General features: G+C 34.1%; 1 protein-coding gene across 2 annotated transcripts in view; it reads right to left on the bottom strand.

Moving 5' to 3' along the window:
- neur (E3 ubiquitin-protein ligase neur) overlaps window positions 1–23,402 on the bottom strand; it is a 591,978-nt gene that overhangs the window by 491,448 nt on the left and 77,128 nt on the right. The window lies entirely within an intron of this gene.

Genomic DNA, 23,402 nt, shown 5'->3' on the forward strand with positions numbered 1-23,402 from the left:
TGAAAACATCAACAGACTAGTAAAAATTAAGACAAATCATTCTACAGGGGGAATCGATCCAGAAAGACCTCCAAGACGTTGAGGAGGAAGATGGTCTCCACGCTCTTTGAGAGGAAAGAATAGTTAAATATGGTGAAAAATCAGTGAATTTAAAAAAAAATGCTTTAGTAAATAACAATAATTTTAATAATATTTAATAATTTTAAATAATAATAATAATAATAATAATAATAATAATAATAATAATAATAATAATAATAATAATAATTGTCATTGTCTCAATGTAACACGTGCTGTGCTGATCATACTAATAATTCTACTATTCCTTTAGTTGTGAGATTATATTCATATGTATTAATTCTTTTTTTTAAGTTAATAGTTGTACACTAGAATGTATTTTCCTGTTTGTGATGATGTATTCAGTCTCTTTTTTATATATATTTTATTATTGTTATTTCAAAGTTAATACTGATTGTGTATATGTATTCAATCTCTCTTTTTTTACTTAATTATGTTTATTATTATTTTAAGTTAATATTTGTATACCGGTATGTATTTTTCTGTATGTGATTTGATCCTGGTTGAGTGGAAGAGAAGGCCTGATGGCCTTAACTCTGCCAGGGAAAATAAAACTATTATTATTATTATTATTATTATTATTATTATTATTAAACTACTCTTTCGGCGTAGCTCAGTGATTAGAGCACTTGATACGTAGAACCAAGGACCCGGGTTCGACCCCCGGCGCCGGAGCAAATTTTTCTCCTCTAATAATCATCAAAATTGTGGTAACATGCGTTTTTAAAGAACGTGCTCTTAGGTGTATAATCATATACAAATTTTTAATTTGACTTTAAATAAGCTACAACACAAGAAAAACGTTTATTTTAGTGAATTACTGTATCCTGTTTTTTTTTTAATTTCGGCCTCAATTTAATTCCAAGAACTAATCTCGAATTTAGTTGTTGCAGCAATTTTTAAATATATAGAAAAAAATGAAAATTGTGCATCATTTATAAAAAAAATTGAAATTTAACCATTTCCTCCGCTTAATTGGAGGTAAGAGAACTACAGACGTAGACAAATCATATCTTAGTGCAAAGTTAAATTTCGTTAAAAAATATGGGAACAAGGTGAATACGAAGTATATGAGGAAGTTCAATGTCTTTCTACGGAAGGATCTACACGGCGTGCTGACATCATAATAATTGACCTAGATAAAAAAAAACTGGTCTCATTCCTGACCCAACAGTAGACTAAGGTTTGAAATTAATGAAAATCAGCCAAAGCAAGTACATGAAGAGAAGCGCGGTATTTACCTTCCATGCTGTGATGAACTCAGTCATCAATATAATATACAAAATTGGAATGTCATTGGACTTATGTTTGCTGCGCGAGGAACAATTCCCAAATTTACATTGGAGATTCTCAGAAAATTAAAGGTTCCTAAAAAGACTCTTCAGACAATTTTAAAATCTTCATTGAACATCATCAATCACCATCTTTATTCATTTTATAATGTATCACTGTATATTATTTATTTATCAATAAATTCTTATCGTATCGATACTACCACATCTTGTTACAGTTCATTAAATTATTTAAAATTTTATTATGCATATTTCTAACATTAGTTTACATTTTTTTTAATTGATTAGAATGCCGTTATTTTAAATCCAAGATTTGGACGGCTACCAATATGATCATACTATTACAGTGTTAAGAAACTTGCAGATCATCTAATAATTTCTGTACGTCCGTATGATGGAGAGGAGCATTTCTCGACAACAGATCAGTCGAATATTTCAGAACAATCTTCGGATATGAAGAGTCCACTGCAAGAATGATGGATGTCATTTGGAATACATTTTGCAGGAGAAGCAATTGAAAGTTTGAAATGCTTAGCGCTCAAAGCTTAACTGTGATTTTCCGATCATTACTGTGGACAATGACTATCAGTGTTAATGCCATATAACTCTCTATGTACATTATATATGTCTTAAGCTATGCATTGACAGTCTTGGTTCATTTTCGACAAGAAAGTGACATCCATCATTCTTGCAGTGGACTCTTCATATGTGAAAAATGTATTGAAGGAGGACACTGTGGACATAGGTTAAGATACACTTGTATGTATTCATTTCTAAGTTGTTCCTAAAAATTTTTCCCACATAAACGAGTTACTACCACAGAAACGGTGACCGATTTCGCGGTAATGCTTCTAACAGAAAATGCCGCTAACCTGGCGATTAAAGGGAAACGTTATATAGTCTGTATGGAGGAGAATCCATTATGTATAATTTGCTTGTTTATTTTTACACAAACTATGTAAATCGGAATTCCAAAAGACACAATTTCTTTACTTACGAATTCCCGACAGTCTTTAAACACATGTTGTATAGCATAGCAAGCAAATCTCATACTCACCTGTAACAAAAGAAACATTAGGCCAATTAAGTGCGTGAAAATTAGGTAAAAAATCTACTGTAGTTTGTCGAATAAATGTTACGGACTAAAACCAGTGTTCACTTCATACTTTATTAGTGTAAATATAATAATAATAATAATAATAATAATAATAATAATAATAATAATAATAATAATGATTTATTTAACCTTGAAGAGTTAAGGCCATACGGCCTTCTCTAACACTCAACCAGGAGTAAAACTGCGTTACAAAAAACACTACAAATTTACAAAGTACACTACAATTTTACACACAAAACTGAATAAGATAATAATAATAAAATGTAAACAACAAGTAAGTAGAAATCAGACATAATACATAACATACAGAAAGAAAGAAAAAAGCATAATAAAATGTGAACAGCAGGTCAAAATAAATTAGACATACAAATTATAAAAAATAAGACAATTATTGATAATAATAATAATAATAATAATGATAATAATAATAATAATAATAATAATAGTAGTAGTAGTAGTAGTAGTAGTAGTAGTAATAGTAGTAGTAATAAAACAGTGCAATACAAAGCATACAATGAATACAATATTTTTAAGTACACACAGTAAGGAAAATTATGATTATATATAGCTCAACTTATCATATTATAGATATACCATTATCGGAAAATATGAAAACAAAAATATAAAATAAGTTAAATATCACTAGAACATAAAAAGAAAAAAAAAATATGAATACGTGAAAACATGCAATACAACACTTGTCATAATAGTAAGTTAGTTTGGCAACTCGTCATAAGATAATTTTCTAACTTGGATTTGAAAGATTTCAATGTTCGGCAGCCCTTGACTTCAGGTGGCAGAGAGTTCCAGTGACGAAAGGTAGCAACAGTGAAAGATGAGGAATACAGAGATGATGTGTGAAGTGGAATTTCTAGCGTGTTATCGCGTTGTGATCGAGTATTAATATTATAATAGCGAGAGAGAGAGTATGAAAACGAGCGAATAAATATAGCCAGCATACAAGAAAACATGTCCTGGCTGCAATCACAACATGCTCGGGAGATACAAGTCATTCCTTACGTCGTGAAACCAAATGCATGCGTGCGCCGTAGCTTATAGTAAGAACCTTGTGGTGGGGGTTAGTTAGCTAGCTACTTGCAAGTGCAAGCGTTGCGAGGGAGGAAAGCTTCCCAGTCCACATTCTTCTATTCCTCAAGCGCAAGTTGGTTTCACGAGATAACAAATGCCCTGTACTTCCATATAATTAAGCTATGATTTTAACAACGACGATATTTCATTACAGAAGAAATCGCAATTAACATAATGATAGATTTCAACATCTTTCAATACCACTTCTTACTAGAAAGTAAGAAAAATCAGCAAAAATTATCTAAAATTTAGACAGAGTAAAAGCAAATGACAAGTGTAGTTACATATTCCGAGGGATCACCGTGCTAACCAGTCAGAAGAGTTTCAGCTGCGCCAAAAAACTAGACTAGGCATAACGGGCCCAAAAATGTTGGCGATCTTTAAGATCTCGGAAAAACTTAATACTTAAGAGAAATGTTAGGTCTATAGTACATACTTTCATTATCATTCGCTAGATCCAAGGACTTAGCATACGGATCTCTGGTTCGTCCTCTAATGGAATATGGAACGGTATGCTGAGATCCATACAATGCAAAACAAATAGACTGTCTTCAAAAAGTACAAAAAAGAGCAGAAAAATTCATAAAAGGTGCCAAGGTCATAGGTGCGAAGAAGTCCACGAACTGTGTTGGGACACACTAGCGATTAGACGGACAAAGTGGAGGCTTTGTGCATTATTTAAGGCGTATAGAGGACTGGAGCGTGGAGGGACATAGGCGGTCGAACTGAAAAATCTACGTATTGCTCTAGGGCAGATCATAATCATATAATTGAAAGAAGGAAACAGAGGACCGATATACTCGTAGGGAAGTTTTAGTTTTTAAATAGGACCATAATAGATTGGAACCAGCTACCTGTAGAGGCTTTTGAGGGCTCTCCTCTAACAATAAAATATTTAAAAATATTTTAGATTGTTGTAATAAGAGGTGTAGTGTAAGTGCTCGAAGTATTTGAGTGTTTCGTAAGTGTTACAATTGGTTATGATTTGAGTAACTAAAATTATTACATTTCATGTACATCATTCCCTGATATATTAACTCGAAGATACTGAATATGAACAAAATCCGTCCAGTTGTTTAGTAGAAATCGCTGTACATAGAAATACTAGTTCTAAAATTATTATATTTCATGTACTCCTACATCTTTCCCTGATAAATTAACTCGTAGATACTGAATATAAATAAAATCCGTCCAGGTGTTTAGTAGAAATCGTTCTACATAGAAACACTAGTACTAAAATTATTATATTTCATGTACTCCTACATCTTTCCCTGATAAATTAACTCGTAGATACTGAATATAAATAAGATCCGTCCAGGTGTTTAGTAGAAATCGTTCTACACAGAAACACTAGTACTAAAATTATTATATTTCATGTACTCCTACATCTTTCCCTGATAAATTAACTCGTAGATACTGAATATAAATAAAATCCGTCCAGGTGTTTAGTAGAAATCGTTCTACATAGAAACACTAGTACTAAAATTATTATATTTCATGTACTCCTACATCTTTCCCTGATAAATTAACTCGTAGATACTGAATATAAATAAAATCCGTCCAGGTGTTTAGTAGAAATCGTTCTACATAGAAACACTAGTACTAAAATTATTATATTTCATGTGCTCCTACATCTTTCCCTGATAAATTAACTCGTAGATACCGAATATGAATAAAATCTGTCCAGTTGTTTAGCAGAAATCGTTGTACATAGAAACACTAGTACTAAAATTATTATATGTCATGTAGTCCTACATCATTCCCTTATAAATTGACTCGTAGATACTGAATATGAACAAAATCCGTCCAACTGTTTAGTAGAAATCGTTGTACACAAACAGAGTAGTACTAAAATTATTATATTTCAGTAGTCCTACATCATTCCCTGATAAACTTACTCGTAGATACAGAATATGAACAAAATCCGTCCTATTGTTTAGTACAGGCCTGCACAAGTTTTGCGCTCTCCGTGCCGGCTCACAGCTCATGAGCGGAATGCAGATATTAGCTGCGCTCTGTATAAGGCTGGACTGGAAGTAGGGGTAGACCTCGTACAAAATATACACAAAAGGAAGTACTACTACAAGTGCTTATGAAATGAATTCCCGTTCAGTGTTTGCAAAACTATTATTAATTAATAAAGAAATATTTATTTTACAGAAGTAATAGAAATTCTATAGCCACTTAAATGTACAATATCATTGTTATATTTTTATTTATCAGTACATGAAAACGAGGTTTTAAGCTGTTGGCAGTTGAAAGGAACAGTAGCCTACTGATCATAATGAAACATCAGTTACAGATGTTCGATATCTACCTTTATTAAAGTTGATTATAGAAAACAGTTGCTCACAAATATAAATGTTGAGCCAAACATAGCAATCATTTTCACAGCCAGCCTGTGTAGTCGTGAATATTATTGCTAATGTTTAGTCTTGTAAAAATCAACCAGGCTAGTAGTATTATTCAAACGATCTTTAGCCCTTAGGTCACATTGAAGATCAATAAGTTCGAGCTGTAAATCGTTAAATGTTAAATGTTATGTTCCGTCTTTTAGATTCCTCCATACTGTACTGTAGCAGTAGGTAAGCAATGTGAAACAGTTTCTACACACTGCACTCCACTAGATAACTGAGTGATCGTTTCCCTCTCCTTTACCTATAGGAAGTCTATGTCATTCTGACGTATCTTCCTCTCCGTTTCGGCGAGCGGTAAACACAGCTCTCCCGCTCCGAAGGAGCGCGCGCGCTCGTAGAGCGCTGTTTGTGCAGGCCTGGTTTAGTAGAAATCGTTGTACACAGACAGGCTAGTACTAAAATTGTTATATTTCTTATAGTGCTACATTATTCCCTGATAAATTGACTCGTAGATACTGAATATGAACAAAATCCGTCCAATCGTTCAGTAGAACTCGTTGTACACACAGACTAATACAAAAGTTATCATATTTCATGAACAGTAGGCCTGGTTTAGTAGAAATCGTTGTACACAGACAGGCTAGTACTAAAATTGTTATATTTCTTATAGTGCTACATTATTCCCTGATAAATTGACTCGTAGATACTGAATATGAACAAAATCCGTCCAATCGTTCAGTAGAACTCGTTGTACACACAGACTAATACAAAAGTTATCATATTTCATGAACAGTAGGCCTGGTTTAGTAGAAATCGTTGTACACAGACAGGCTAGTACTAAAATTGTTATATTTCTTATAGTGCTACATTATTCCCTGATAAATTGACTCGTAGATACTGAATATGAACAAAATCCGTCCAATCGTTCAGTAGAACTCGTTGTACACACAGACTAATACAAAAGTTATCATATTTCATGAACAGTAGTGGAAAAAAAAGAACCGGACCGACCCTTGTAGCTGATACAAAAGAATCCTGTGCTGTGTATTGTGTCAAACTGTGGCAATTTCAATATGGATAGTGAAGTCAGAGGTACTGTATGTACTGCTATTTAATGTAAAAATACGCAGTTATCTTTGCCGAATAGAGGTAGAAATGTAATATTGATGCCAGATGAAAATAAAACTCTCAAAGTTCTTTCGTCTAAGTTTGAGGCACTGAAGGAAATAAAAGACGGTAAGAATTGAACAAATGCAATAAATTTCATTGTTACAATTAATTATACAAGATGGATGTGTTTTTGTGACTAGCAAAATTTGAATCTGTGACTCTGAAATCAGCTACAAGGATCGGTCCAGTTTTTTTTGCCACTACTGTACATCATTCCCTGATAAATTGACTCGTAGATACTGAATATGAAGAAACTCTAAGCTATAGTTTATGAAAACTCCCTGTAAAAAGACCGAAGAAGACAAAAATCTCAAAATTGATGTTTCTCAGTATCATATCCTCACAAAACCTGCTGTTCGACATCAATTTAATGACAGGCAGGTAGCTATTTTGTGTAGTGTAATCTGTAAGTTAGAAATGAATAACAAGTGTTTACAAATGGAGCTTCCAGTTATGAACACGAGTACACAATCACTGTTTTAGTTTATGCACATTACCCGGACGTTTGAAAGGATATTAATATTATGTTAAATCAACATCAAACAAAACTGAACAACACATATTAATTAATCACTAAAAAGAAAAAAACGAGTATAATTAAATGACACTTTTGTCATTAGGCCTACATACATTACGCAGTCACTAAAATAAACATTTTAATGCGTATATGTCAGTGAAATTATCCACGATCGCTTTCCTGCAGATCTCTTCAGTCACAAAGTCAGGATATTTCACTGACTATTACACTTTTACTACGTCATACTACTTTTGACCAATAAAACGGTACGAAAGGACGTATTTCAACCAATCATGGCTGCTTATCGCACAATTTTATCGCGTCCCTAGCATTTGTTTATTTTTATCACTACCGGTACCCTAGCATTTGTTTCTTTGTTTGCCAACATTTCAAACTGCACTGGTCTGGACGTCAAAAAAACAGAAAATTACAAACCACTCCAGTCGATGCACAGCACTTTCAAAAATATGACTCACATTGGCATTCAAGAACAAGAATTAATAAAGATCACTGGTCATAGCTATGCATCTTCCCTGAAACCCTATTTACAAAGAAATTAAGAGCACCATTCGGAAATCCTGAATAAGTTGAGGGATCACACCATGTACATCACCGAGTTCACTTCTTTTACGCACACGTCCAATATAACATCAACTGAACCACCAACCACTAAAACATTCAAATCTGAAAATTGTACCTACTTTCAATAATTGTTTCTTTTAAAATTAGTCATGTTTATTTTTTATTTCACCATCGTTAATTAAAATGTTTCTTGTTTCTTTCATCACCCCTAATTAAAACTTTTCTAACACTCGTTTATATTATTTAGATTATTTTTAAAGTAGGTTATTTTACGACGCTTTATCAACATCTTCGGTTATTTAGCGTCTGAATGAGATGAAGGTGATAATGCCGGTAAATGAGTCCGGGGTCCAGCACCGAAAGTTACCCAGCATTTGCTCATATTGGGTTGAGGGAAAACCCCGGAAAAAACCTCAACCAGGTAACTTGCCCCGACCGGGAATCGAACCCGGGCCACCTGGTTTCGCGGTCAGACGCGCTGACCGTTACTCCACAGGTGTGGACTATTTAGGTTATGTTATAGCTTCTGCTATATAATATTATGGATAGTCACGTATCAGAGATTGTTTAATACTAAGATTTATTGAAAATCATCTGTCAAGTGACGTTGATTACTGGGATCGGGATAAATGAAGTGGAATGCAACTGTTTTAATAAAAATGAAACTCAATCAACAAAGCCTTCTTGACTAGTAACCGTCCACAGAGTTCAATGAAGATTCCATAGTTGGCACAACTGATAAGAAAACAGCTATTCATAACATACTACTGCCATATATTAGCGTAATATTTATAATGTTGAGATGGTACAAATTTGAAGACAGGTTTGTATTTTCGTAAGTCAATTTATATTTTATTGTATTGGAATACTTCGTTACCTCTAATCTTTATATACTTTCTTCTAATCGTGTAATAGTCAATTAAATCCCACTCGAGTTTTGATTTTCTCTAGATAAATCAAAACCTCTAGTGAGATTACTGTTGACTATTACACTCTTACTACGTCATACTACTTTTGACCAATAAAACGGTACGAAAGGACGTATTTCAACCAATCATGGCTGCTTATCGCACAATTTTATCGCGTCCCTAGCATTTGTTTCTTTGTTTGCCAACATTTGAAACTGCGCTGGTCTGGACGTCAAAAAAATATATACAGTATATATATATATATATATATATATATATATATATATATATATATATACACATAATTACAAACCACTCCAGTCGATGCACAGCAGTTTCAAATATGATTCGCATTGGCATTCAAGAACAAGAATTAATAAAAATCACTGATCATACCTATGCATCTTCTGAAATCCTATTTACAAATAAATGAAGAGCACCATTCGGAAATCCTGAATAGGTTGAATACACCATGTAGGCCTAAATCAACGAGTTCCAATTCTATTACGCACACGTCCAATATAACATCAATTGAAAAACCAACCACATTCAAATTTGAAAATTGTACATTCAATAATTATTCCCTTTAAAATTATTCATGTTTATTTTTTATGTCATCGTCGTTAATTAAAACTTTTCTAACACTTGTATACATATATTATTTAGGTTATGTTATAGTTTCTGCTATATGATATTATGGATAGTCACGTATCAGAGATTGTTTAATATTAACATTTATTGAAAATCATCTGTCAAGTGACGTTGATTACTGGGATCCGGATAATTGAAGTGGAATGCAACTGTTTTAATAAAAATGAAACTGAATCAACAAAGCCTTCTTGACTAGTAACACTGCCATCGTGATCTAGATCGAGAAGGCATTGCTAGTAATGTTCTACAGAGTTCAATGAAGATTCCATAGTTGGCACAACTGATAGCAAGATAACAGCTAATCATAACACACTACTGCCATATAGCATGCATGTAGCGTAATATTTGTAATATTGAGATGGTACAATAATACATTTGAAGACAGTTGTATTTTCGTAAGTCAATTAATATTTTATTGTATTGGAGTACTTCGTTACTTCTAATCGTGTAATAGTCAATTAAATCCCACACGAGGTTTGATTTTCTCTAGATAAATCAAAACCTCTAGTGAGATTACTGTTGATAAAATTATCATCCCGCTCTCTTCCCTGTGCAGTTGGAGTTTCCCCCCGAATTCTTCCGTTTCCCCACGTTAGACATTAACATTATGTATTCCCTGCGAACTCAGCTTCATTATCATTCCACAGCATTCCCCGATGGTCGGATGAAGACACACAAAAGGCCTGGTCCAGGGAAGAGCGGGGATGTCTGGTTCGAAACCTGGATACACAGCGAATCTCAGTGTATTCAGATTGTGTGGGTTGGGAATGCGCCTAGCATAATAGACCAATAACGTATCTTCCTGCTCAGATCCCGTGGCAGACGGCAGGGATCTATACAAAAATCCACTTTTCTATATCTAGGCTAAAGGAAACATCTACAGATCTTTTATTATCTCTCTGCCTCTGTGCAACGTCACAATCTTCGGTGAGGAGGAAGAGAAATAGCAAAAGGTTGTAATGCTTTGTAATACTCTGATGGTGGGTTGCAAGAACGCATTTATTCCTTCGTTAGCTGCTAACGGACCAATAAATTCGAAATACAGGTTGCAACACAGTCTACTATATACAGTCGCGAAGCTCAATATGTAGTAAAATGCAAACATGGGTAGTTGCCCACCACTAGGATCGCTACTATCGCCTCATCATCGCAGATCTCTCTCCTAGTAGACGACAAAATATGTTACACTTTCGTTGTGTTCTTTTAGAAAATTACCACCTTCCTTCCATTATTGAAATATTAAATGCATAAAGTTAATTTATTATTTTAATGAAGTATATTAAATTCCACCATAAACTCGAAGATACCTGCAAGAAATAGGTTAATATTATTTTTGTTTGTGCAAAACGAACTGAAATTTACTATAATCGCTTCACTCATTCAAGATTATAGCAATAATTAACTATGAAACCAATAAATATTAATTTACATTTCCATTTACAACAATAATAATGGAAATATGAATTAATTGAGGAACTTACGTGTACCGGTACTTGTAGTGTAGGTTTTCGAAGTTAACAAAGTGGGATGAGGTTAAGCAATAATAATCACACCAGAATTGGAAATAAAACGTGATCAATAAATTTTATTGTTACAGACTTTTTCTACGTCTCTAGTAAAGTAACAAATAAAAATAGCAACAAAATTAACAGCTATAATTAAAAACATGTCCTTTGAAAAAAAAAAGTAGGCCTAAGCAATAATAATCCCACCAGAATTGAAAATAAAACGTGATCAATAAATTTCATTAAAACAAACTTAATTTTTGTACGTCTCTAGTAAAATATTATTATTCCAATTATTCTATTTTAGCCATTAACATTTTCATTACAACCAATAACGAACATTTCACAAGCATCAATGTGAAATACGCAACGAGCTAGCACTCGATGGAAATACGACACAGTCCAAAGTCGACCGTGGACAGTCTATTGTTTCTAGTTGCTAACCGCTTGGAGCGCTTTATCACGAGATTTGCAAAAAATCACCTCAAGCTTCGCGACTGTATATAGTAGACTGTGGGTTGCAAGAAACATATTTAGTGTTATTGGTCCGTTAAAGGATTCACTAACTCAGAGATCTGATTTGCCTCCTATAATAACATTTATTCTTCCATTAGACAGCCATCTTACGTACATTTTGTGTATTCGCGAGTAGTTTATATATTTTGATTCATCGTAATGTTGGCTGTATGAGATTCAGGCATGCGATATTTTGTATAATAGCCATATATACACGACGAATATTAAAATAATATTGCATATCGATGGCTAAGAAGTGATACCTCGTATCTGTACATTTGTAGGTAAATAAAAAAAAATGTTTTAGATATTATTTTATCAAAATAGACAAACTTGTAACATATGTTTCTGCCTTGCAAGATCTTCTATTTTATTTGGTAGGTTATTTTACGACGCTTTATGAACATCTTAGGTCAGGCCTGCAGAACTCGCAAGTAGGGGAAATATGATGTCAGCCTCACTCCACTTCTATTGGGGATGATCGACTTCCGCCGCGAGAATGATTGTTGATGCAGCCGAGCGTAACTAGAACGCCGTGACCGCACAGGTAGAAAAGGTGGGTGGGGTAAGAAAGGGGAGGAAAGCAGTCGCTCTCAAGAGCTACAGTTCTGCAGGTCTGTCTTAGGTTATTTAGCGTCAGAGATGAAGGTGATACTGCCGGTGAAATGAGTCCGGGGTCCAACACCGAAAGTTACCCAGCATTTGCTCATATTGGGTTAAGAGAAAATTGAGGGAAAAGCCCGGAAAAACCTCAACCAGGTAACTTATCCCGACCGGGAATCGAACCCGGGCCACCTGGTTTCGCGGCCAGACGCGCTAACCGTTACTCCACAAATGTTGACTAAGATCTTCTATTCGAGAACAAAATATTAGTACACTTTCCAATTTTGTGAACACAATAACAATGCAGCTAGTCTAAATAATAATAGTGTAGTTAGCCTACACTAAATGACAATTTTTGTAGATAGAGGTATCTCTTCTTAGCCATCGATATGTGCTAATTTGATTACTTATTTGTTTATTTATTTATTTATTTATTTATTTATTTATTCATTTATTCATTTATTCATTCTTCGAATAGCGAAGTTATTATTTATTTCTTTATTACAGACTCTATAGTTCATCGTCTGACGACGAGGTTATGTGCTCTGTAGACTGCCTTTTTATTTTCTATAAAATCTACGTACTCGTGCTCTATTTCTAATAACAAATAGACATACAGTATTTATCTTTCTCACTGAATCTTCTGTTTCTGCTTACTTTCTGGTCCGTATTAGTCTATATCTATTTCAAATTTTTACAAGAATAAAAGCAATTTCTTATATCAGTCTAGCAGCCGATGTTCATTTTTTATTCATACGTTACCGTCAAATTAAAAAAATTGTAACATATTCACGATTAAAACGGAAGCGTTAACTTCGGAATGCAAACGTTACCGTCAAATAAAAAATTGTAATACTATTCGCGTTTGAAACTCAAGCGTTAACTTTAGAATGCAAACGTTACCTTCAAGTTAAAAATCATAAAGGCTGGTTCACAATAAATCGGGAACGGAAACGAGAACGAGAACGGAAATAATATTAAAGTAAACGTATTTACATGAGAGCATTGACAATAGTTAATTGTGAATGCTATCATTTAAAAACATTTATTTTAACAATATTTCCGTTCTCGTTTTCGTTGTCGTTTTCGTTCCCGGTTTATTGTGAACCAGCCTTAATGCTATTCACGATGAAAATATAAATCGCTAAGATAATAATTGGTAACCATGGGAACATAACAATTACGTCATTTCATCGTACTTTCTTGTATACTTTAGCGCTGTATGATTTTGTGTTGTTTTTAAATCATGTAAGCAAAAACATGGAAGTTTGGAGTTTGCATACTTTCATGTTATCATCTAATGATGTTAATGTCAATGTTCATAAAAATCATTATGAACGGCCCCATTAAATAACCTGACCGCAGACGTCTGTGTTTATGTTTAATTTTCATTGTGAATGAGCCTTCGCAACGCTTTACTAATTGCGATTTACGAAGCCCCTCACAAGTAGGCCACCCAAGCAGCACGCGGTAGAAGAGTGCTGAGCAAGTATCAGGCGTTGACCAGTTTTAGGAGGCGGAACATTGCGTGACGGAACAGCCCGGGGAAATCTTACAATTAGGAATATGCAAGACTCACTTTACATACACAACGTTTGAATATTTTCTCTGAATATTGTGTTTTGTGGAGAACCTAGCCGCTAGAGCATTAATTAAATTTCCATTCACGGAACTGTAATTAGGTGTTTAGAGATGTACTTCCGTCCATGGAGTCGGGTACACAAAAGAAAAGAGCCGTAATTGATCTTCAGAGGCTTGTACTCCACAACTGCTGACTTTCATGTTGAGAGGGGAACTGTGGTTATTTTCGTCTCTTCCCCCACCCCCGGACTAGCCTCGCTTTGGCATGAAGACATCGGTATCTGCAATTCCGAAGAATAATTCCCTGAATCTGATATCCCGCAAAATTCTTTTCTCTTCGTGAAGTTAACGATTAGAAGTGGATCTCTTAAGTAGCGCCGTACAGTATGTTCAAATATGACGACCCATTATTTCAGTTAATAGAGGTAAAGAAGTAGGCCTATAGAGGCGCATACCACACCGGACAGGGAACATTCCTAAACACGTCGGCCCAAATAGGTTTTTTGTGCACAACCGAAAGAAAATGTTAATTTAAATTTATATTTATATATCTTCTCACCATTCGTGAGCTGCCACAAGGAACAAAGAGTACTTAACCATAGAAATGTTTACAATTTCCTGAAAAACCATTGATTTTGTTTTAACAATGAAATTCCTACAAGTACATAACTGCAAATAATTTTTTTCAGATTAGTTAAAATATGCCTTTTTTAGAAACGTAAGTGTTACAAAAAAGTAAAGAATCCTACTGAACTTAGTTTGATTTCGAATATAGGTGATTCTTCAGGAGAGCAATTGATCCTTTCAATGCAACTAAGGTTACAATCGGAATAATAGCTGTAGGTATTCCAATTATGTATCCAGATCTTGTAGATTCCTTGAAAGCTATTATATCTATGCGCAGTGTACTGCCAGTGACGGAGAGACCATGTACTTCTTCAAAGGTGTTGTAATCGGCATCTTTAAGGGCAGTGGCTATAATTGATCGTACTTGGTGGTGTCTAGTGTTTCACAGAGCTTCGCCGTGCGGACAGGATCCCAGGACGTGTGCAAGAGTTTCAACCTCGTTGTGGCAATGCCTACAACGGTTGTCCTGAGATCTTCCCGCCACAGCACGTACTGCAGCAACATTTCCAACCATTTTAATGCCATCGCGCCATTCGCTGTTGGAGAGTCCTTCGTGTTTACAAATAATGATTTATGCAAATCAAGATTTTCAGGTATAACTCCCTGTAAAGTTGATTTGAATAATTTCGAGGGAAAAATTGTTCCGGAGCCGGGTATCGAACCCGGGACCTTTGGTTTAACGTACCAACGCGTTGTTCGTTAACAGAAAACCACAATTTAAGTCACACGGAGTTAGTGTGCACTCGAAGTTGGTTGCTTGACGGTTGTCAGCCCACTTTGAGGTCTGTGGATATAGAGGGAAAAATTGGATCGGTGTCGGTTAGAGTTCCCGAGTAGCTCAGTGGCAGAGCGTTGGTACGTTAAACCAAAGGTCCCGGGTTCGATACCCGGCTCCGGAACAATTTTTCCCTCGAAATTATTCAATAATGATTTATTTTAGCTGGCAGAGTTAAGGCCTTAAGGCTTTCTCTTCCACTCAACCAGCAAAAAGTATACACACATATGTATCAACTTACAAAGAATTCAACAATTTGATTTAGATAAGAGTTACATGCATACAAGAATTATTTGGGAATTAAACAACAAAATACTATGAACTATTAATTAACACTGAAATACAAACTATGTAGCAGAATTAAGCTAAAATAGGTACATAGAATGTTAATGTATTTCAAATAATGTTAGATAATAGAAAGAGATTATTATGAGACAATTTTGAAAATACGGCACTATCAGGATACATGTCTACAGGAAGGAGTAACAATGTAGACAGTGATAGTTTAAGTCAGTATGATTGGAGTGAAATGCTAAGAAGGTTATCTTTTAAGCTGTTTTTAAAAGTGTTTATTGTCTTGCAGCCCCTAATACTTTGTGACAGGGAATTGCATTGTCGCGAGGTGGATACTGTAAAAGATGATGAATAACGAAATGTTCTATGAAGAGGTATACTTAACGCGCCACAGATAAGTGATCTGGTATTTACGTCGTGGTTAGAGTATAGATAAGAGAAACGAGACGAAAGGTAATTTGGTGTTGAAGTGTGTAGAATTCGAAAGAGTAAAGACAAAGAGTGCATAGCCAAAACAGTCACCATCTGTATCAAAGCCGCAAAATAGTTGAGATGGATGAAATGGACAGAGTTACGCAATAATAGACCAACCGACAATTTGAAAAAAAAAAAAAGAGAGAGAGAGAGAGATATTTGCACAAATCTGTTGATGGCAGGCTAATTTAACTGGGAAAAAATCAAGAATGCGATATCTGAATTCTGCTGCTATTTATAAACAAAAATTCGTTTGTTGCACAAAATTCATTTATTTTGCTTTGAAATATTAATTCAACTACTGGTCTCTTATCAAAAAACGGTTAGCCTTTTTTTGGTATTATTTGTGCTATTTTTTATAATAGTATGAATGTTATAATACTTCTTGCATAAAATGTTTTATAAAAATACAGATTTATTTCAATGACCAATATCTCTAAACAAGTTTTTGGCGCTTGGTCTTTTATTCCGTAACTCCGTCCCAATATTAATATTCTCATTACAGAAATATATTTTAGATTTATATATTTTTTTTCTCCTTGTAACTTAGTTCTAGTAAGCTTATATTAAATTAATTTTCATCATTTTACTAGCTATCTCCAATCACAAATTAACTATAATTGAGGGGCGTTTTCACAAAACTCGTTATCTACAAAAACCTGTTTTTTCAGGAGAGCTGTTTTTTAAAATACACCTATATCGTGATGAAAATTTAATGCGTAAAAATATAATATATTGCAATCTTAGAATGGAATTGGTAAACACATTTCAAACAAAATTGTGAATTTGTATTTTCCTAGAATGTATTAATAAATTTATTGAATTTTTACAAAACTCGTTATCTGCTTCCCTTAATATGAGGTTTATATCAATTTATCCAAAATTTTTGTTCTATTATGTGTCATACTGATATTTATTGTAACACAAACGCTTTGTCATTACACAATGAAGCTGAAAATTTTAGAAAATGTTACATTTCATATTAATATTTGCACTTTAGCCATGAATAAGCATAAATGTTTTTCTACAGTTCTCTGCACCAGTGTTTCTCAATAATATTATATTATTTACAGTATACACACATTTTATTGTTAGATAATGATGTCCAAATTTTTGGTGAAACAATTACAAAAAATACTTATTTTCACAGGATAACACAAATACTGACGTATGAAATATATAGCTAGTATGGAGCTCCTTCCTGATATTCTGCATCGATGTTGTCATTGTCATTCTGTGTGCACCATTTCAACACATCCTGGTATAACACCTTACTTTTATCAATTTATGTCAAAATATTTCATTAGCTTCTTTATACAGAGTGTTTCATAATTCATATTACATACATCTACGGGTTGTAGAGGGGACTAAGTAGATACAATTTTGATTATTAACCCATGTCCGGAAATGTATCGTTTCGATGCAAAATAAGTTTGAAGATCGAATCGATTTCACATCTCCCTCTTCATCAGAGACAATGAGCTCTTGCCAGTGTGCACTACAAGAGTAGTTCCAAGCACCACCTAACGGTTTTCAGGTACTTGATCTTCCTGCAAGAGGTACTGGTAGAGTTATGTGAAGATTTGCCACTGCCACTACGTCTGCAAATATGGTTCCAACATGATGGCGCACCTGCATACTTTTCTCTTGCAGTCAGCGAACGTCTCCACTAAACATTCGGGGAAAGGCAGATAGCTCGAGGTGATCCAATTCCTTAGCCATCACGGTCGCCAGATTTAACTCCTCTCGACTTTTTCCTTTGGGACCACATGAAGAACCTTGTTTATGAGACACCTGTACAGTCGGAGGAAAATCTTCATTGTTTCTAGTGAAGTAGGCGATGTGAAATCGATTCGATCTTCAAACTTATTTTTCATCGAAACGATACATTTCCGGACATGGGTTCCTAATCAAAACTTTATCTACTTAGTCCCCTCTACAACCCCTAGAAGTTTGTAATAGGAATTATGAAACACCCTGTATATCAGGACTTTTGGGAAGTGTCTGGTTTTGCTGGCAGTCAAAACAGATAGTCGACTTTAATATTTGAAAAAAAATGTGGCATTCATTTTGTGAAGCCTATAATACTGTTCCCATTTTTTTAATCCAACAGAGGAAGCTTTAATTTTCAGCAAGAACTGTGCACATGTAGAACAGATGTCTGTGACCCCGCAAGATAACCAAATCCTAGATTGAAATACTTGTATTTAGACAAAGAACATCTCAAACCACCAAACCAAATGCACTTGTATCGTTTTCACGTAATCAAGTTCAGTTCAGGTGACAAAAAAAAGAACAGCAGGTATCTCGTCGGGAATAGTGTGCCTCGCTACATTTGTATTTCAAAATGTTTCTTTTAATCTGATCTGTCTGCTCTTCAACCCTTTCATTCTTTCGCCGACCACCACAATTTTCTTTTGGAATCTGTCCTGTGATTACATATTTTCTAGCCAGAAGTTGTAATCTGTCCTTTGAAACACTCATGATACATCTTCATCTGTTACATGGTAGCAAATCGTCACAGATCTGTTTCTCTTCTTCTCCTCTTTAGTGATAGTTCGCCTTGCAGGTTTGCAACTGTCATGTACTTGATTAGAAACATATCCTGCTTCAACTTTGTATCATTGTTATAAAAATTTTGTCTGAAGCATATCAAGTCATTTTAACATAAATCACACTCGGGGCAATGCTTATTTACCTTTTTGCTCTCGATGTCAAGATCGTGAACACAAGTGACATTTGATAAATTACCAGAATCAACATTCCTTTAATATTTAGGTAGAATTTCTTGTTTACTTCAACGCCTCTTGCGGCGTTTGGAATCTGTTGCACTGGGTGACACACATTCACTCATTTTTCATAATATTATTTAACCTTGTTCTGCTGAGCAACAGTCTACAGAATGTTGAGATTTAAATGCATCCTGAAGCAGTACAAACTGGTCTAACATTGAAAGAAAACGGTATACAAAGTATTATTTAGCCAGCGTGGCCACCAAGTGAAAAATAAGTAATATAACATTTATTTAATGCCAACTCTTGTAGATAACAAGTTTTGTAAAAATTCGCCAAATGTAGATACCGAGTTTTGAAAAATCTCTTTTATTTCAACAACAATTTACTGATATATTTACCAACTTTAGCTTAATTCTGATAGCACCATTGGATTCTCCTGACCCAAAAACATAAGGATACGTTAAAACCTCAAAATCGAAAAAAATGTAGATAACGAGTTTTGTGAAAACGCCCCTCAATTGATTGAATTAAATTAGCTCATAAATTAAGTTACTACTTTACCTTATAGGTTTACCTAAATTTAAATAAATATGTAGTCTACTAGTCGTTAAACCTTAACTAAAGAATATTGCTGGAGAACCTTTTAAGTGTAGTGTAAATATTCGTAATTTAAATATGTATTGTATTGATTAAAGCTGGTTGAGTGGAAGAGAAGGCCTTATGGCCTTAACTCTGCCAGCGAAAATAAAACATTATTATTATTATTATTATTATTATTATTATTATTATTATTATTATTATTATTATTATTATTAACGCGTTAATGGAATAACCACTTCTGAGGATAATGAGACAGAACTATTGTAAGTGCTAGGAATAAAATTTTTACATTTTATAATGAATCTTATGTTAGGGAATTATATACTAATAAAATTCACGATTTTATAATGTTTTGATAATGCAATACTAATACAAATAAAGGTATTACATAATATTTTAAAAATTTCACTAACGCTGTTATTACATAGAAATAAAATCCAATGAAATATTTAAGATCAGCTATCTCAGCAATAACAGCATTAACCGGTTAACGTACTCATTGCACCCAGTTGCTCAGTTGGTATTGCAAACGTCACTGAAATAGTTAATAAAATATCAAATAAATGTAAACTTATATTTTACTAAATTGATCATGCAATGAGAATTAGAGGTAACTTAAAACGTAAATACGCGAATTAGCAGCAGTTCCAGTTCACTGGGAATTTCTTCTAAAGAACAAGAGTTTAACACCAGTCTGCCACATCCGCCTACGAGACGTCAAATCTTGCATTGGACATACGTGCTTCGTGACATGCCATTTCTGGAAAGTATTTGTCTCCTTGTACTGACACGTCTCTATTTGTTCACTTATGTTTGCCACTTGCTAATTCTGTCTCTGTAAATTTCTTTAAAGGACAGCTTTCGACGTTGAATACTGCAAAGTCATAGATATCTACTGCCTACAGTGCCCGATGAGTTGTGTCATTTCCACTAAAATTCGTAACTGCGTCATGTTGCACTTTTGTGGCTAACATGCAGTTATTTATTTAATGACCATTTGAAATGCTGAGCTGGTTCACAGACGATGAAACAATTAAATAGAGATAATGTTGTGACAAGAGAAGGCAGGGATAATCGAGGTACCCGAAAAAATTCAGCCTGACAGCTCCTTCATTCACCACATTCTCCAGAAGGGAAAATAAGCGTTTACAGAAATAGATCGTTACAACGATCAAAATCGTGAACAATGGGTTCTACATGACACGCGTGCTATAAAGGTTACCCATCAACGAAGAATAGTACATTATGCAACTAGCCTGTAATGGTAGTAATTAAGACGCGAGTATGTTTATGAAATGGGCGCAAGCGAGTTTCATAATTTTCATACGAGAGTCTTAATTACCATTATAGGCAAGTTTCATACGACTTTTTATGCTCGACCATATTTCTAACTTGAAATTATTCATAAGTATTCATATTATTCTTATCTGACTGGGAAGCGGAAGTAACCTTGTGCAATATCTCGTAAATTGTGAGATGTGCGCAGACGCGAAAGTATTGATTTTTTTCGAGTAACAAATGTCATTGACCTTGATATAATCTAGAGAGTAAAATTAACATTAATCTTGATATAACCTTGAAATTGATTTAGACATTTAAAAACAAGATGACAAATTTAATTTATTTGAATATTATTTACAATTAACGCTAATTATTATAGTAACAGAACATAACCTTCTGCGACAGTATTGGATTTCCAGCCTCCGTGACGTTTCGCTAGTTGTCTTTCGATTGTATATCCGAGAATAATCGATACTTGCGCTTTCATATTGCTTTCTGATTGGTGGAAAACCTGAACTTTAATGAATAGGTGTACTTTAATCAGGTCCATTAAAGGGCTGCTACCAGGTGTATAATTAGGGGAGAGTCGGGTAGTATCGGACATCGGGTAGTATCGGACAGTGCGTTTCTTTCATCTACCACCATATGGTAGTACCTGAATGACATGGATAAGTTTCCCTATGCGACATCACAGAAACGTAACCATATCAATTAGGTACTATCATCGTGTGGTAGATGAAAGAAACTCACTGTCCGATATTACCCGATGTCCGATACTGCCCGACTCTCCCCTACTACATTTCGGCATGGTCGAGCATAAACAATTCTATATTGTAGTACACAAAACTTCATTGAAATGAAAATATTTATTATCGATGCTTATAAACAAATAAACAAATAAATACGTAAATAAATAAAAATATAAATAAGTAAATAAATAAATACATGAATGAATGAATGGATGAATAAGTGAATGAATAAATGAGTGAATAAATAAATAAACAGTGCTTTGGAAATAGAAACAAACCACGGCTTCTAAAAAGGACAAAACTAAAATTATTTCAATCATTTATTATCATAATACACTGTTCTCTTAAATTAACTGGCATATTGGGAATTAAATCAACGGCTTTCCCAAAACACGCTATCTAACGTTTCATATAAAAAACAATTTTTTATCTCCAAAATGGAGTAAAAAGAGCAAAATTGTATTAAACTTATTTGTTTGAAACACCTCAAGGAGTAACCCTCTGAAATTAATGACATTACTTATTGCAAAAAAGGGAGTAGCTCCATAGCGGTCTTTGAGGGCTGTCCTTCCTTAAGGAGATTCAAGAATAACTTAAAAAGTTGTGTATAAAGTGCAAATTAAAATTAAGGTGACATTCAACATTTAATTTTTTAAGGTTACATGTATTTATCTAGCCTGACGAGTTTACTTCCTTGGTTTGAATTGTAAATTATTTAAAAATTGCGTGTAAGAGGGCCTTAGACTAGAAATGTTTAGTTTAAATGTAGTTCTGTTTATAAGTATGCATAAGGATGTAATTATTTGACTTATTTGAACTGTTGTATCAGTGAAGCGAGGTGAGTCAGTGAAGTTATGGTTTTACAGTGCAGTGAACAGTTCCGATCAGTGATAATTTATAGCGTCAATGAAATGTGTTCTATAGTGTCAGTGAAATGAGTTACAGAGTGTCAGTGAAATGCGTCATAGTGCCACTACAGGGAATGAGATGAGAGTAAAGTGAAAGACTATTGAAACTTATGTAGGACCTATACATAATTATGTAGGTTGTATTGTAAAATTAGGTATTTTATTTATGTTTTATTATTATTGTGTTAAATTGTAATGTGTATTCTTATTGTATTGTGTATAAAATTGTATATGTGTTGTAAAATTGTATTATGTATTGTAAATTTTATTGTGTATTGCTTATCATTTTATTGTGTATTGTTTATATTGTATATACCACTGCCACCGGGTGCTTGCCCACTTGCAGTGTAAATAAATACATACATAAATTATTTGTTTGTATTTTACCCCCTCCCCTAAACAGATTATTGTAATAAATGAGTCATAAAATGAAACTCCTAAGTACCTAGGACATATTCTGAAAAAAGGAAAGCTCAGTTAAAATTAAATTTTTTTAAAAATGTTTTTGTTGTTTTCCACAACTTTGTAAAACTGGAGCTACCTATTTTTTTCAGTCAGTTCTTCAATAAAATTATAGAGATTATTGTCGTCGTCGTCGTCGTCTTCCTAACAAGTATTACGCCAAGTGGCCTGTTACGGTCTCAAACTAGAATTTTCAGTCCATCTCTTCTTTGGACGGCCTAGAGATCTTTTGCCATACGGATGGTAATGAAACAGTGCTTTTGGAATTCTGCATCGATTCATTCGTTCGAGATGACCCTTTTACTGAAGTTGAGATTTGCTGATGAACTGCATAATGAGTTCTATTTGAAGTTCTTGCATTATGTCATTTTTTATGATCCCAGCGAGTATATCCAGCTGTTGCTCTCATGAACCTCATCTCACTTGCTGTTATTCTACTGACATCTTTATTCTTCACAGTCCACGCTTCGCTACCATAGCTTAATACTGGCTGTGCTAAGGTTTTATACAAGCCTATTCTTGTGTGTCTTT

Source organism: Periplaneta americana, chromosome 1 (assembly GCF_040183065.1).
Source record: "Periplaneta americana isolate PAMFEO1 chromosome 1, P.americana_PAMFEO1_priV1, whole genome shotgun sequence".
Classification (NCBI taxonomy): Eukaryota; Metazoa; Arthropoda; class Insecta; order Blattodea; family Blattidae; genus Periplaneta; species Periplaneta americana.